The sequence below is a fragment of the Bactrocera tryoni genome, chromosome 1 (genome assembly GCF_016617805.1).
Source record: "Bactrocera tryoni isolate S06 chromosome 1, CSIRO_BtryS06_freeze2, whole genome shotgun sequence".
NCBI classification, from domain to species: Eukaryota; Metazoa; Arthropoda; class Insecta; order Diptera; family Tephritidae; genus Bactrocera; species Bactrocera tryoni.
The window spans coordinates 5,380,567-5,395,503 of NC_052499.1; the positions used below are offsets into that span (position 1 = coordinate 5,380,567).

Below are 14,937 nucleotides of genomic sequence, written 5' to 3' on the forward strand. Positions count from 1 at the left end.
TTCACCAAACTGAACTCACATTTCACAGAAGCTTTGTAAAAGAAAAATCACGGAAACTTCAGTATGAAGACTTACAAAGAGACATTTCTGGGTTTAAAGTAAACCATAAGGATAAAATACTTAAACACTGTGATCTGATTAATCGTAACATATTCTTGTCTTCACCAAACGAATTGCGATTTTAAAAATATTGTAGAAATTGCTTTGTCGTCGTCATACAAGCTGTGGCTAAATTACAATTATTAAAGTATTCGTCGCAGTATATGAAATTAAGTACAGATACGAGTTATTTAAACGCTCAATCCTCCAGCGGCAGCAGGACAGCATTTGCTACATACATATGTACGTAATGATATAGCATTACTTACAATTAACTATATTACAAATGTATCTGAAAATCAGTGAACGAATGAATTCTGGTTTAATTTAATTTTCTAAAAAGAAGGAACGAAATGGACAGTACATTTCACCTTGAACGCACATTTATAAAACAGAGCAATCGTTTATAATTTTCAGTGCGTCTGCTAAAGCGCTCGCCATAAGATCTTGATTCAGCGGGTGTTAAGAAAACTCTACCACAGTGAGAATGAGGAGCTTCGACAATGTCACAGCGCTTCTGAATTTAATAGGACTCTCATTAATTCGCGAAGAGTACTTACAAACGCTCACCGATCTTGTCATCTCCACAACGCAAGAACAACCAGCAGACACTATACTCTACACCAGCTGTGAGTCTGCATTTGCACTACGCACACTTGCCAATGGACTTGCTCTGCCAATAATACATTTTGACACCTCGCCACCGATTGAGAAGTATGTGGAAAGTTTCAATGCCGAGTTGCTGAGTATTGCCCAACTAAGCCAAAAAGTTCCGCAAGACAGACACCTATTGACAACGCTGTGGCAACGTCTGCATTACAATATACAAAGTCGACTCATTATTCTACTGGACGACAACGCCAGTGCTGAATATGTGGCGGCAATTTTAAGAATGTGTGCAGAATATAAAGCCGTGAATGTGATTGCTTTGCAACCTCACATGACAGTCATGGCACGCACCTACTGGACACTGCGCATATTCCCACAACTGGAAATAGTTAAACGCCCACTACCACTACTTGACCATGGTGCAGTATTTCCCCAACATCTGGTGAATATGTATGGCCATCCGTTGCGTGTGCTGGCTAAAGCCTGGTATCCCTAACTATACACATACACTTCATCGAACGGGAACATAACATCCAGTGGCTTCTGGGGTAGAACGATAATGGAGTACGCTCATCGATATAATGCCACCCTTGAGTATCCCTACTCTATGCATCACGAGACTCTGTCGCGTCCTGACCATATCGGTTCATTGAAGAATGAAACAATCGACATGGGTGCACTATTGATAATGGCAAAGAATGATGGTAATATTAGTTTTTCGGTGATATTTCACCTCAACAGTTGGTGTGTGATGGTGCCAATGGAACAGCCTTTGCCGAGATTAACATTTTACTACAAAATCGTGCACAAATCCGCATTTTTCTTATTTATCCTCAGTGTAATAGTGTTGTTCATTTGTTGGACGCTAATACAACGTTGCCGCGTACAGCGGAAACTGCCCGTCATGAAGCATTATGTTAATGTATCACTGTTGACAGGTCTACTAGGCATGCCTTTTTGGACCGGGCAGCGTATTTCTGCCATGCAAAATTTCATACAAATTGTTATCTCTGTGGCGGGCATCATCTTTGGTACCTCTTATGTGGCCTACCTGCAGAGTTTCATCGTGGATGCACCAATTGCCGCTACACTCGTGACCATAGAGGACTTGTTAAATAACGGCATCACAGTAGCATTAAAGAATGATGAATTGACCTGGATACGCCAAAATTCGGATTTGTGCAGATACAGTGACAACTTTACCATATTTACCAACCACACTAAGTACTATAGGTTGCGCGATGCCCTGGACACCCGCTATGCGTTTTCGGTTGGCGAAGTATGGAATGTCTATAAAGAGCAACAAAAGTATTTCTCACGTCCGCTCTTTCGTTTTTCAGACATTTGTTTTAACAAAGACTATCCAATGGCTCTGCCACTTTTGCACAATTCGATTTATCGCCACCACCTATACGGCTTTATATTGCGGCTAGTTCAGTCTGGTTTAACTGGTTTCTGGCGCCGAAATTGCTTTTGGGAATATTTGGATATGGACTGGATTATGTTAGAAGATCATAATAAGCAGCCCGGAGCTACGCCCTTAAAACTTGCTGACTTACACTACATACTCTTAGCGATGAGCTCATTTCTAATTTTAAGCATTGTCTGTTTTGGAATTGAAAGAAGCTATCAATCAAGGAAATAATCCGTTTTTAACTTTTTCTTGAAAAAAAAAATACCAATAAATCATATATATTGAACAGATGAAATCGAATTTATTGCTGTTTTCGAAAAAAATCTCGTGCAGGCGGATTCGAAAATGGCTAAAGTGTAAAGATCGATATCTACTTTGAATTTAAAATAAAGATTCAGTCAAAAATTTCACTGAACCCGCTTTGTCCACTCGTCTCGCGGCTGTCCTGTTTCGGAATTATCTTGTGTTGCTTTCTTTACATAAGATAAATATGGAAACATTCCTGCTGCGAAAAATCTCCCTGGTTCTGAATGATTGGACCACCGGCTCTACACGCGCACGCCTGTTTTTGACAGTAAATTCAATATACAAAATTTTTGACTGATTTTTTTGTTTCTTCGAGTTTGCTCATAGCATCTATTCACCTTTGTAGTCGATTGTAATTACTACGGTAAGAGTATGTTCACACAAGACTCTTTTTGTCGTCTAAATGGTAGTTTGTTGGCTAGGCGAGGACGAGAAAAGACGAAGCGCCCATGCCGCTCGTGCTTTTAGCGGCACGCTTTGAGTTCTTGTTGCATAATATAATAGAAATGTTTTTGAAAAGGTTGAATAACGGTAAAAGTAAAGGAATCAAAAAAATTTGTATGAATCGCATAGATGAAGTGTAAAGAATTTGAGAATGTGATATGAAAAAATGCAGAAAATTGTACGACTCAAGTTGTCGCACTAGTATCGCTCTTGCGAACGTTATGAGTGACATCAAAACGACAACGAGCGTGCACAGTCTAATATATGACTAGGCTAATACCGTCTGCACATTTTGTTTACTACCACGTATTCGTAAAAATCTATTTTACCGCCCTCGCGCCGCTAATTCCTCATCACGTAAGTTTAGATTTACGTATTTCTCTTTGGTTAGATTTTAGACTTCACAGAGTCATTCATGCAAGGAGAAGCGTATAGCAAGACAATTATCGAGAAGACACATACTTATGTACTTCCATACATAAGCACATACTTATAAACGTCCGAAGAAAATCAACAAACAAATTCCTTCGCGTGTACATATGTACGAGAAGCGGAGGCAGGCAAAGGCTGCAGTCTGAGAATGAAAAGCTTATCGGCAAAGAAGAAGATAAACTTGATGTACATACATACATATGTATTTAAGATATAGGGTTTGCCTTGAGAGCAGAGTTGCATGCTGCTTGGATCCTCTATATCGTCTCAAAATGTGGCCTTTCATCGGCGTTTTCAGGCAAGGAAACAAAAAAGTCCTGGGGGCCATCAGAGCTGTAGGGCGGCTGCGGAAGTGTTGGGATGCCGGCTTTGGTAGCTGTTCACAAAAAAGGCGCTGTGAGCCGGGGCGTTGCCGTGCTGCAACTTTCAATCGGCTGCGATGTCTTGTCGGACCCGTTTGAGTCTCTTGAGGGTTTGGCGTTGACGATTTGTCGAGGAGGAACAAATTCAAGGTGGGCAATGCCTTTGATGTCAAAAAAGACAATGAGCATCGTGTTCACTTTAGATTTGCTCATCCTTCCCTTTTTGGGCGAGGAGACGCCGCCGTGTACCACTCGGAAGATTGCGTCTTTGGTACGAGTCTAGCATTGACACGCTTCATACCCAAAATATTAACCAATATGTCTTGAGTTGATCCATAAGAGATGTAGATCACTTTTGTTAACTTTCTGATATCAATATGGAGATTTTCAAGCACTGTTTCCTTAACTTTTCCAATGCCATCGTGACGATCCACATCGCGTGGATGAACGACTCACATATAGCAAGTTTTCGATGACTTCACGACCTTCACTGAAGGGACTGAGCCACTCAAATACAGGTGATAGAAACCTGCGCAATTTACATATATGGGCCGCACCATCTTATCGGTAAATGCTTCCCGTAAATTCACATACGTGTGTATGTTGTGAGTTTTACTTCAATTCATCAGCAGAGATAAATAAGAAGCAACAACATTAACAACCGGCGTTTGCTTTTACGCTACAACTTATGTATTAATTTTTCACATACAGGCGGTGAAATGGGAGGAAAAAATCGGATGAAATGTGTATTTATACAAATATGAGTGGAATCGGCGATCAACATAGTTCACTTTAATACATTTGTACATATACTATACATATATTGTACATATGTATATTTAGTAGTGTTTTTATGCTTTCGTTCTTTCATTGTTGATAATTCTAGATTTTTTTCCTTTTTTCACACCATCCAACGAGCGATAGCTGTCAACAAATAAATGGTTATAAACATATGGGCCCGTGCAAATTCATATTCTTTGCTGCATTTCATTGAATTCACTGCAATTGAACTGCAATGCCAAATATTTTACTGCCCATCGTTTGTGATTTTCTCACAGGCGCACTTTTCGGCCGTACGAAACAGTAATTCGCGTATTTTCGCTACTTCTCGCTGTCGCCTTTAGTGTCTGTGTTCACTGGCTTCATATTCACCATATCTTATTTTATTTTGCTCATGCTTTTAGTTGTGCGCGCAATTTATCGTTTAATTTGTTTTGGTGCAATTTAATTTTAGCAAAAATCAAATTGGTTTTATAAATAACAAATTCATTAGAGGCAACAGCCGACTTGCGAACACCCGGTAGTCAAGCAGCAGCCAACATTGCCGGCCACCGTTAATTTTACGTCATTTGAAGTGGAAGAAATATGCCATACACATACTACATATGTACAAACATATTCACATATATGTACATATATACATGCATAAATATATTCTTGTTTGTGTGAATTTGTCGGACGAAAGGAAAATTCTGTTACCGTTCTTCAGTCAGTAATAATTTTTTTTTTTTACTTTTCTACCGTCTAGCCATTTTATGAGCCAAATTAAGCAGTAAATATTATTTTCAATAAAATACGGTGAATCAGTAAAGTTTACAAACACCTCAAATGAATATATTTTGCTGTTTTTTATAGCTATTTCAAAATATCATCTGACTTTGCTTTTGTGTTTGGCTTGTTGGCGTAGACCAAAGATTTACCGTAGCCCCACAGGATATAATAGTCCAGCGACGTGATATCGCACGACCGATGAGGCCAATTGATTGGGCCATTTCGTAAGATAATGGATTTCTAAGATAATCGATTGTGACATTCGCTGTGTTATTCGGTTATCATTGAGCGGTAGCGATTCCCATTCACAGTAACGTGCCGGCCTTGAGTATCACGGGAGAAGTACGGCAAAATGATGCCCATGGGTGTATAACGTAATGCCGACAATCAAAATCTCGAAATTTAGAATCCCGACAAATCAAAACATCGGCAAATCAAAATACCGACAAATCAAAACACCGACAAATCACAATACCGACGAATTAGGAAAAGGTGGCGTTGTTCTTTCTAGGCCCTGCGGCCTTCGGCCACGAACACGCTCAAGATCATAACCCTTAGTCGGCAGAATTCTCTTTCTGTGCTTCGATAGAAATAAGGGCGGACAAGATAAAACATTTTTCACATGTCGGCATTTTGGTTTGTCGGTGTTTTGATTTGTCGGTATTTTGATTTGGCTGCATATTTAAATTTTGTCGGTTTTTTGATGGGTCGGCATTTTGAATTTCGATATTTTGAGTGTATTTCGATGCCCATAAACCGCACCCATCCCTGGCGTGGGAATATTTTGTACAATGCCTTTTTTCCACTAGATGCTCAGTTGTTGATCTGACAGGACGAGTATGACGACCATAAATTGGACGAAGCGTTCTTAAAGTTAACTCCGAATTTCGCTAGTAAATTTTAATAATTTTGGCTCATTGTTGGATCATGTATCTTTCCATGATAAAGTGGCAAAACTTACTGAAGAGAAATGTCCAAAGGGCAGCAAAAATATGGCTTCGTTATAACAACGAAACGTACAAAATTCTAGAGGTATTTTGGGTCGTTATCCTGTTGGAAATGTATTTTGCTGGTATTAAGAGCCGATTTAAGCGCACTTGGACGTAAATTATTTTTTAAAATGTTCAAATACCAGTGCTTATCAATTTTTCCATTAATAAAATCCAAGTGTCCAACTCCAGATGCAGGCATATATGTACTACCAAACCATAACGTTACCCCCACCATCCTTTGTATGTTTGATGCCATCCATTGGATAGTTATTATATTATTAGTTATATGCAAACACATCCCCCCACCATCTGCTCCGCCATTAATCTCAGCCGACGTATTGTCAACATATCCATACTACAGAAGCATATATACCACAAACTTTGCGGCTGCTTATTCAAAACCTACACAAAAAGCTGTTATAAACAACAACAACGGCAGTAATACAAATTTAACTAAAATCCTAACAATAGCTTAGTTAACCAACAGTGGTTTCTTCAGCGTCATGTAGCCCAAAGCTATTAATTGGCACATAATGCTGGCGCCAACCACATCAATCAGACAGCCATCATTTACAAAGCGAGTATCACATTCGCTTGAAATGTGTTAATCATAAATTAAGCATATTAATTATTGAATAAATCGCTCTTCGAAGTCTGCTGCGTTGGACACTCCAGTGCTTTTGCAGTTGGTACATAGATCTATCTACATCTGCGCAAACTATAACTACAAGCAGAAATTGTGTTCATATGTTTGTTAGCTGTTTGGATCGTTATATACCAATGTGCCATAAACATTAAAGCCGGCGACTTGAGTATCAAGAAAATGTTCAAATACTTCTGTTTTAACCTACACGAAATATGCATTTACCATATTTTTCTACGACTTTGAAGCTTCAGCGAAGTCATTATATCAGCTGTAAACAAAACTCCATTTCATATTTTTCATTTCTATATTTTTGTGTTATTACTTAAGAATTAGTCTCCAGGATTATATCCTGAATCGGAAATGTTAGGGAATTAGATAGCTTTCCTCACCTATTTTTAATATTTTTCTTATATAAAAAATTCAAAGAGGGTCGAGAACGCGTAGACGTTTCAACATCAACTGATGATCAACACACCAATTAAATAAAGGAATTGGTGGTTGAGAATCGACGGTTAACAGTCGGAGATCTTACTGGCATCGTTAGAATATCGGGAGGATCAGAAAAAAACATTTTGAAAGATTTGGGCCAAGAAAAGTTAATTCACGATTGGTGCCAAAATCACTTAATTTTTTTTTAAGCAGTGTCGGGGAAGCTGTTTTGAGTCAACTGAAGATATTAAATGTGAATCGCTGGGCGCGTTGAAGGTTGTTCCGGAAATTGACTTTAAGAACTGTTTCGAGGATTGGCAAAAACTTTGGCACACGTGTTTTGAGCGAAGGGGGATTACACTGAGGGGATGACAGATATTTCGAAGAATAAATTAAGAATTTTAAAATTATGAACAAAGTCTTACTATTTTAAATATGCATGCATGTGTGGGTATAAACTATGTATATCAATGTCTGACAGAAGTGCGGCTGAACCATTTTGATTAAAATTAAATACAGTAAATGTGTAATAAAACAACTTGTGTGGCTAAAAATAATATATACATACATACATATATGTAATTGCGCTAATCATTTGTTTCATTCACGTTTTTTCACTTTTCTCCCTTTGAATTTACTATTCGTTGAATGCTGTTCGAATTATTTGCAAACACCCGCAAATATATTCATATGTATGTATGTATGTATGCATATACGCTGCACTCAACACTTGATTGTGCTATAATTAGTGCTTTGCTTTAGCTTAATGTCTTTATTAATATTTTTATATAAAAAATATAGTTAATATAAATGAGCGATATTCATTATTACTTTGTGTGGGGCCCTTTCAATTATAAAATTTTTTTACATTATTTTACATTTTACAGTTAAAGCATTAAATAAATATAACTGCAATTTTTGCTATAAATGCATTATAATAATTTATAGATTATTATACTTTTGCAATGTGTATGGTTAATGGAAATTTCCGCTTAATGGGGCGATCATTTTAGAGAGCTTTCACTGTATTCTTTATTTATGAAATGTTTTTACTATCCTATCTTCTAAGTTGGTTTGAACTGGGCACCGTGTGCTAAGTTTTACTAAAATCGGTTCAGTAATTTAGGAGTCCATCGCGGACAAACAACGCGACACGTACTTTTTATATATAAAGATATTATCATCATGATGATGATACGAGTCGAAATCCAAGTACTGTCTGTCTGTCCATGCATTCGGTAACTTCAGTAAAACATATAAAAAAATCTTGGTGAAACTTGATACGCTCGTTCCTTGGTGAAAAAAACCGAGTTCGTAGATGGGCGTAATCGGACCACATACATACACACCTGCACATTTCCGCATATTCCTCGGTAGTCACAGACTGTGACGGCACTTATCTTTACCCTAACTGATACATATGTATGTAATACGTTAGCTTCCTTTGTGCGTTGTACCCTAGCTTGACGCTTTCCTCTTTAACATAAAAGTTTATCTCACCCCGATTTTTCACCATCACTCTCCATTTAATGGATCTTTTGTTTGGTATCTTCAAAGCATTAAAAACACAATTTAATGTATATGTTTGAGGTAACTGGGAGACTAGTAAGTTGATGTTGAATCAAACGGTGACTTCAGGAGAGAACTGCCAACTGAATAATGCAGTGTAATGATTGGAGTTTTATCAGCAATGTCTTTCTGGTTTATATGAATGTTTATGGCTGTAGTAAAAATTGAAATTTTTGCTTTCAAATTTTGCGAAGTTTAAAACTCCACGAAAGGGGAACCATAAAGTATGTCAGCGTAACTCACTGAGTCGATTTAGCCATGTGCGTCGGTCTGTCTGTATATACGTGAACACTAGTCCCTGAATTTTTGAAAAATCAATCTGAAAATTTTCACACGTAATTCTCTTCCCAAGAAGTTGCTCATTTGTCGGAACAGCCGATATCGCAACACTATAGCATACAGCTGCACAATAAACCGTTGTTTGACAAGATATCACCCGAAATTTGACAGAATTATTACCCAAAGCAAAGCTCCAATGCACGAACATATTAAAAGAGCCCATGAGTTGTGAGAATTATAGTTGATATTGGCAGTTGGGTCATGTACAGTAAAATAGAAGAAGGACAAAAACGGACAAATCTTCAAGTGTTATAAAAATATACATTTGGACAGTGTTCTCTCTAATCAAAAAGTTTCACCTCATAATATTTATGGTTCTCCGTGTAATAATTTTTATTAACTCTTTTACTGAATGTGTCACCCTTTGACAGCGTGAGACGCCAACACCGTACCGCACCATTATCATCACTATCAACTGAATGCATCCCTTGTCCTGGAAAAAAAACGCTATGCCAGCAACAAGAGACAACAGAAAGAAGTAATGGAAGTAGAAGTACAAAATTAAAATGAGGAGAAGCTCCGCTGCTTGGCATTTGTTTACACTAACTCGTCGTAAACCGACGATTATGACGAGAACGTGGACATACCAGACCAGCGCGTGGTTTGTTTGACTTTACTGAGTGGGGTTATGTTAGAAAATGCCAGAAGGCACCAACACCCCCGTCATGCAAGTGCACTTTGCAGGCGCTGCACGTTTTCTACATTTGTTGTTGCTATGTGAGAACCTTTGCAAAGCATTTTCTTCAGTTCTGCTTTGGAAGCTGCAATTTTTACCTCTTGTTTTAAATATAAAAAATTTCAAAGCAAAAAAAGGTGAAAATAAATAAAAGAGAGTGGAAATGCTCGCAGAACTGAAGTGAAAAAGTGAAGTGGTCGTAGACGGAAGTTGTGGTTGGGTCGTTGATTGTGAAACTCGGTGTGTGCAGATTGAGCCGCAATGGGTGCACCTGGCCCCGCCTGATTTCCCTCGATGTCGTGCGGTGGTGTGTGTGTGGGTGTGTTTCCCTTGCTGCAGAAAGAATGCTTTCAACGCGTTATAAACAGAACAGTATGCCGTGTGCAACTTGGTAGGTATTTGGCCGCGTTTCCCAGCGGATTTTTGCTCTTCATCGAGGATAGATACCTATATTAAGGATAAGTTTGGCATATTATTGTGACGCGGTCGATCGCATGTAAAATAAAACTCCAGCCGTGTATTTAGCCTTCGGTACGGTCAACTTTCTGCCACCCGTGTTTGTTGGTCATACACTCAATCACTCGTCTGCGGCGGTCAATGGCATACGCTTAACTCGTTTCAAAATAGGTGCGAATGATATATCCTGCAAACCAGGCAGGTGGACGCCCAGTTCCTGTCCATTCCTTTCGTGTCAGCGCGTCGGTGACAGATTGCAATTCGCAACACTTAATACACCTCGTTAAAACGCTTACATATGTACATAAACCTATACGCATGCGTTCGTCGGTTGTTGGCTTTATAGAATGATACAGATTTTATGCACATTACAATTTGTGTGCTATTTTTTGTCCGTGTATTTGTATGTTTGTGTTGGTATTTTTCCGGTGTTGTGGCAAAAACGCAAATTGCTATTGCTACCAGCATCTTCTAACCCCATCGACAGTCGCTGCAAAAAATTTTGTATGTACACTGCCACTCTCAGTTAATGTTGCCAACCTTTGCGTAATATTGATTGACAACTGGCCAAGAGTTTTTTAGTTGCCATGCAACGTTACAAACTTGCAACTCGTTCGGTTCTCTTTTTACTCGCCAATGATAGGCCTCCTTGGCTCTTTGTGCCCCCCACCCCCGCATATAGCGTAATAGGTTTACTTTTTATGCATTTGTTGCAATTAGAACTTGATTCCGGCTTCGCCTCAATTTATTTAAGTACGAGATTTGACTTGCCTAAATGAGGCTGATTAATTTTGAGTATATTATTAAAGAAGGAAAATGAGATATATAGGATTTCGCCTCACTTTTTGGCCGTGCAAAATTGTTCAACGTAACCAGGAACATATTAGTCCGAACAATAAAGTGGATCCATAAAAGCCTCCCAACCAAACTTCCAGAGCTTCTGGTGAGTCGTGTGCTTTGGCGTTGTTCTGATAAAACAGGATTCCTCTTCTATTTGGCACAGATGTGCCATTGCTTCCTCCAGACGGTGCAATTGTTGACAATACAGATCTTTCTGACCAGCAATCCTGGCTTGGCTACCCGTGCGCCGGCTGATTGCGATTCGATCTTGACTATTTTCCCTTCACGTTGTCGTAAGTTACCAGTTACAAAGTGAGGTTCGTTATCGTAAGTTACATAACTGTCGACTATTTCCACAGCGCAGTGGGTCTTAACAAAATAATTCTCCTTCTTTATTGACACCGCGGTTATAGCCGAGTTTACAAAATTGCGCCAGTCGTTCTTTCTTTTCGCTGTTTAGCGCCAATTGGTGATTAAAAGTGTAGCCAAGTTCTTCTCCACCTGGTCTTTCCAACGGAGTGGAAGTCTTCCTCTTCCTCTGCTTCCCTCGGCGGTTGCTGCGTCAAATACTTTCAGAGCTGGAGTGTTTCATCCATTCGGACGACATGACCTAGCCAGCGTAGCCGCCGTCTCTTAATTCACTGAACTACTTGTATGTCAATGTCGTCGTATATCTCGTGCAGGTCACTGTTCCATCGACTGCGGTTTTCGCTGTTGCTAATTCGCAAAGGACCATAAATCTCCCGCAGAACCTTTCTGTCGAAAACTCGCAACGTCGACTCATCAGTTGTCATCGTCCAGGCCTCTGCGCCATATAGCAGGACGGGAATTATGAGTGACTTTAGAGTTTGGTTTTTGTTCGTCGAGAGAGGATTTAACTTCTCAATTGCCTACTCAGTCCGAAGAAGCACCTGTTGGCAAGAGTTATTCTGCGTTAGATTTCGAGGCTGACGTTGTTGTAAGTGTTAATGCCAGTTCCAAAATATTATCTACGACATCGAATTTGTGACTGTCAACGGTGACATGGAAGCCAAGTCGCGAGTGCGACGACTGTTTGATGACAGGAGATATTTCGTCTTGCCCTCGTTCACTACCTGTCCCATTTGCTTCGCTTCTTCGCCCAACCTGAAAAAATGTAGTCCATAAATGTATCGCACCAAAACTCGATCTTATATGGGTTTACCTACATTAATATTTTGAAACTAAAGATCATTCAAACTGCATTCACCATACCTCTGTGGTGCTGAAAATTTCTTATAATATCAATATACATTAGAATATATTAGAATATTATATTCATCAACTTTGGCTACATTTTTAACCTATTTTCTTTATATCTTTCTCCTTCCAGCAATAATGCGTTGTATAAAGTTTAATAAAAAAACCAGCCATTAACAACATCATCATTACCAATACCAAAAACAACAGAAACTACTCTCTCGGAAGTATTCTGATTTGCAGAAAACGATTTCAACGTCCAACTGCGTAGCCGAGAAGCTTTTATTTATCTACATATAGTCTAATGACTGTGAGGGCTGGCAGGCGTTTATTATAATGATTGCTTCCGTTTTTTGCTACAATTGCTGTTGGCAGCCGTTTTTTTTTCATAATTGAATTTGTGAATTATTGATTTTCAGCCTCGAAAGCTGGAGAGATGGAAATTAAAAAGAAAAACTTTCAACACGAAATACTCGCCATCACTGCAAAGTATTTTTTCAACCCACCTACCTTATGGATCTCTAGCAAATAGTAATATGCTCACATATGTACATACATATATACAGATGAGAACTCTCACAATTTAGTAAAAAAGTGTGTTCCGATTACAGCGAAAACGAACGAAACGAGCATTTAAGGTAAGTTAAATATACTATACGAGTATATGTATACTAGTGGGTATACATCTGTCGCATACTATTGTCGTTGTTCAACTCTTTACCTCTTTGAAATCCACTACTATATATGCTTAGCTTTGTTTCATGTCAATTCTTTACAGTAGCGAATATTTTGTTGACACAAAAAAAAAAACGTTTACATAAGAGCACATCAGTATGCAAATATTTATTGTTACAAATTCCTGGAGTTACATGCGGATTACTCACGCAAGTGACAACTACCTAACTAATGATATAGATAATAGTTGTTGGACAACGCAGGTTCAATATACTCGTATTTTCAGCAACAACAATTTATATTGCAAGCTAAAAGTAAAATAAAGTAATTATACTCACATTAGCACTCACTTGTACTAGTACATTTGTATCTAACGGGTATAATAAATTTTAGTGTAGACTTATATGAATATATGTACATGCTCGTACCTATCGCACTATAGGGATTTTATCTGCTAAAACTCATGATACCCCGCAGTGAATTCAACTTGTTAGAATGTAACTTAGAACTAGTATAAGCCAGAAGCCCAACTAGTCTATCAATTTATTCAAAAATCTGCAACATACAGGATTTGTCCGGAAAGTAATAGAACTGTGTCGATTTAAAAAAATGTATTGAACCAATCCTTACAATACTTTAAAAGCTTTCAAAATAGGCTCCTTCTGCGTCGATGCAAGCATTGAAGGCGTAACGGAAAGCATTCTCCGGAATAGCCTTGAGAGCCGAGGTTCATGCTGCTTGAATCCCCTCTGTCGTCTCAAAATGCTTGCCTTTCATTGGCCTTTTCAAGCAAGGAAACAAAGAAAGTCCAGGGGCCCCATCTGGGCTGAAGGGCGGCTGCGAAAGCGTTGGAATTCCGGCCTTGGTTAGATAGCTGTTCACAAGAAAGTATGAGCAGGGGCGTTGTGGCAGTGCAACTTCCAATCGGCTGCGATGTCTTGTCGGAACCGATTGACCCTTCGTTTGAGCCTCTTGAGGACTTTTACGTAAAACTTGGCGTTGACGGTTTGTCCAGGAGGAACAAACTCGTGCTAGACGATGCCTTTGATGTCAAAAAAGACAATAAGCAAGGTTTTCACTCATGCTTGTTCTGACTCCTCAGGTGTTCGGCGACTACTGACAACTTCGCTCCGAAGTACAGTCGCAGCGGAAAAAAATTACTCCTATTACTTTCCGGACAAACCCTGTATATTTCCATAATGAAATGGTAAACGTTACTGAATATAAAGAAAAAAAGACTACAGACCATGGCATATTAGATATGGCCGAAACGGCACTTAGAAATCATATTATCCCTATTGGAAAACGCGGTATAAGCAAACGTGTAATAACGATAATGTTGATCAATATTTTATCATTACTTTGAATTTTGACTTCGCATGCATTAGGATGTGCTTTGTTTCTCAGGTTGATTTTTTTATGCCCTGAACAGGGTATATCAAATTTTTAGCACCCATAAGGAAACGTCGGAGACGATCTGAAATTTTGCATTTTCTCCTCAAGAAGCTGTTCATCTGTAGTTCTACCGATAGCCGACTACTGTAGGTTATAGCTACCAATCACCCGCCTGGTCAGCATCCCTATCGTATTTTGATAAAATTTCTCTCGACCAATCGGCACGAGCTTTGTTTTGAGCGATTGACAAATTGTGTGGGCTCCAAAATGAACAAATATTTTTACAGTCAAATTTTTTATACAATATTGAATGTATGCTGGTCCTACTAATGCCTAAAGTTGTCTCTATCTCACGATAGGCCACATGACGATTTGGCAATATTAGTTTGCGCATTGCGTCTATAGTTTCCGGGACAACAACTGATTTTGAACGGCTTTCACGAAATCCCTCTTGAAATGATGTACGATTTCAATTGATTTCACTA

The 14,937-nt window shown here is 38.8% G+C and overlaps 1 protein-coding gene across 2 annotated transcripts in view; it reads left to right on the top strand.

Annotated features, from left to right (window-relative positions):
- LOC120766849 (putative transcription factor capicua) overlaps positions 1 to 14,937 on the top strand; it is a 64,256-nt gene that overhangs the window by 19,536 nt on the left and 29,783 nt on the right. For both annotated transcript variants that reach the window (XM_040092563.1, XM_040092565.1), the window contains one exon: positions 12,516 to 13,020. The gene's annotated coding sequence lies outside the window, so the exon portion shown is untranslated. The remainder of the gene's footprint in view (positions 1 to 12,515; positions 13,021 to 14,937) is intronic.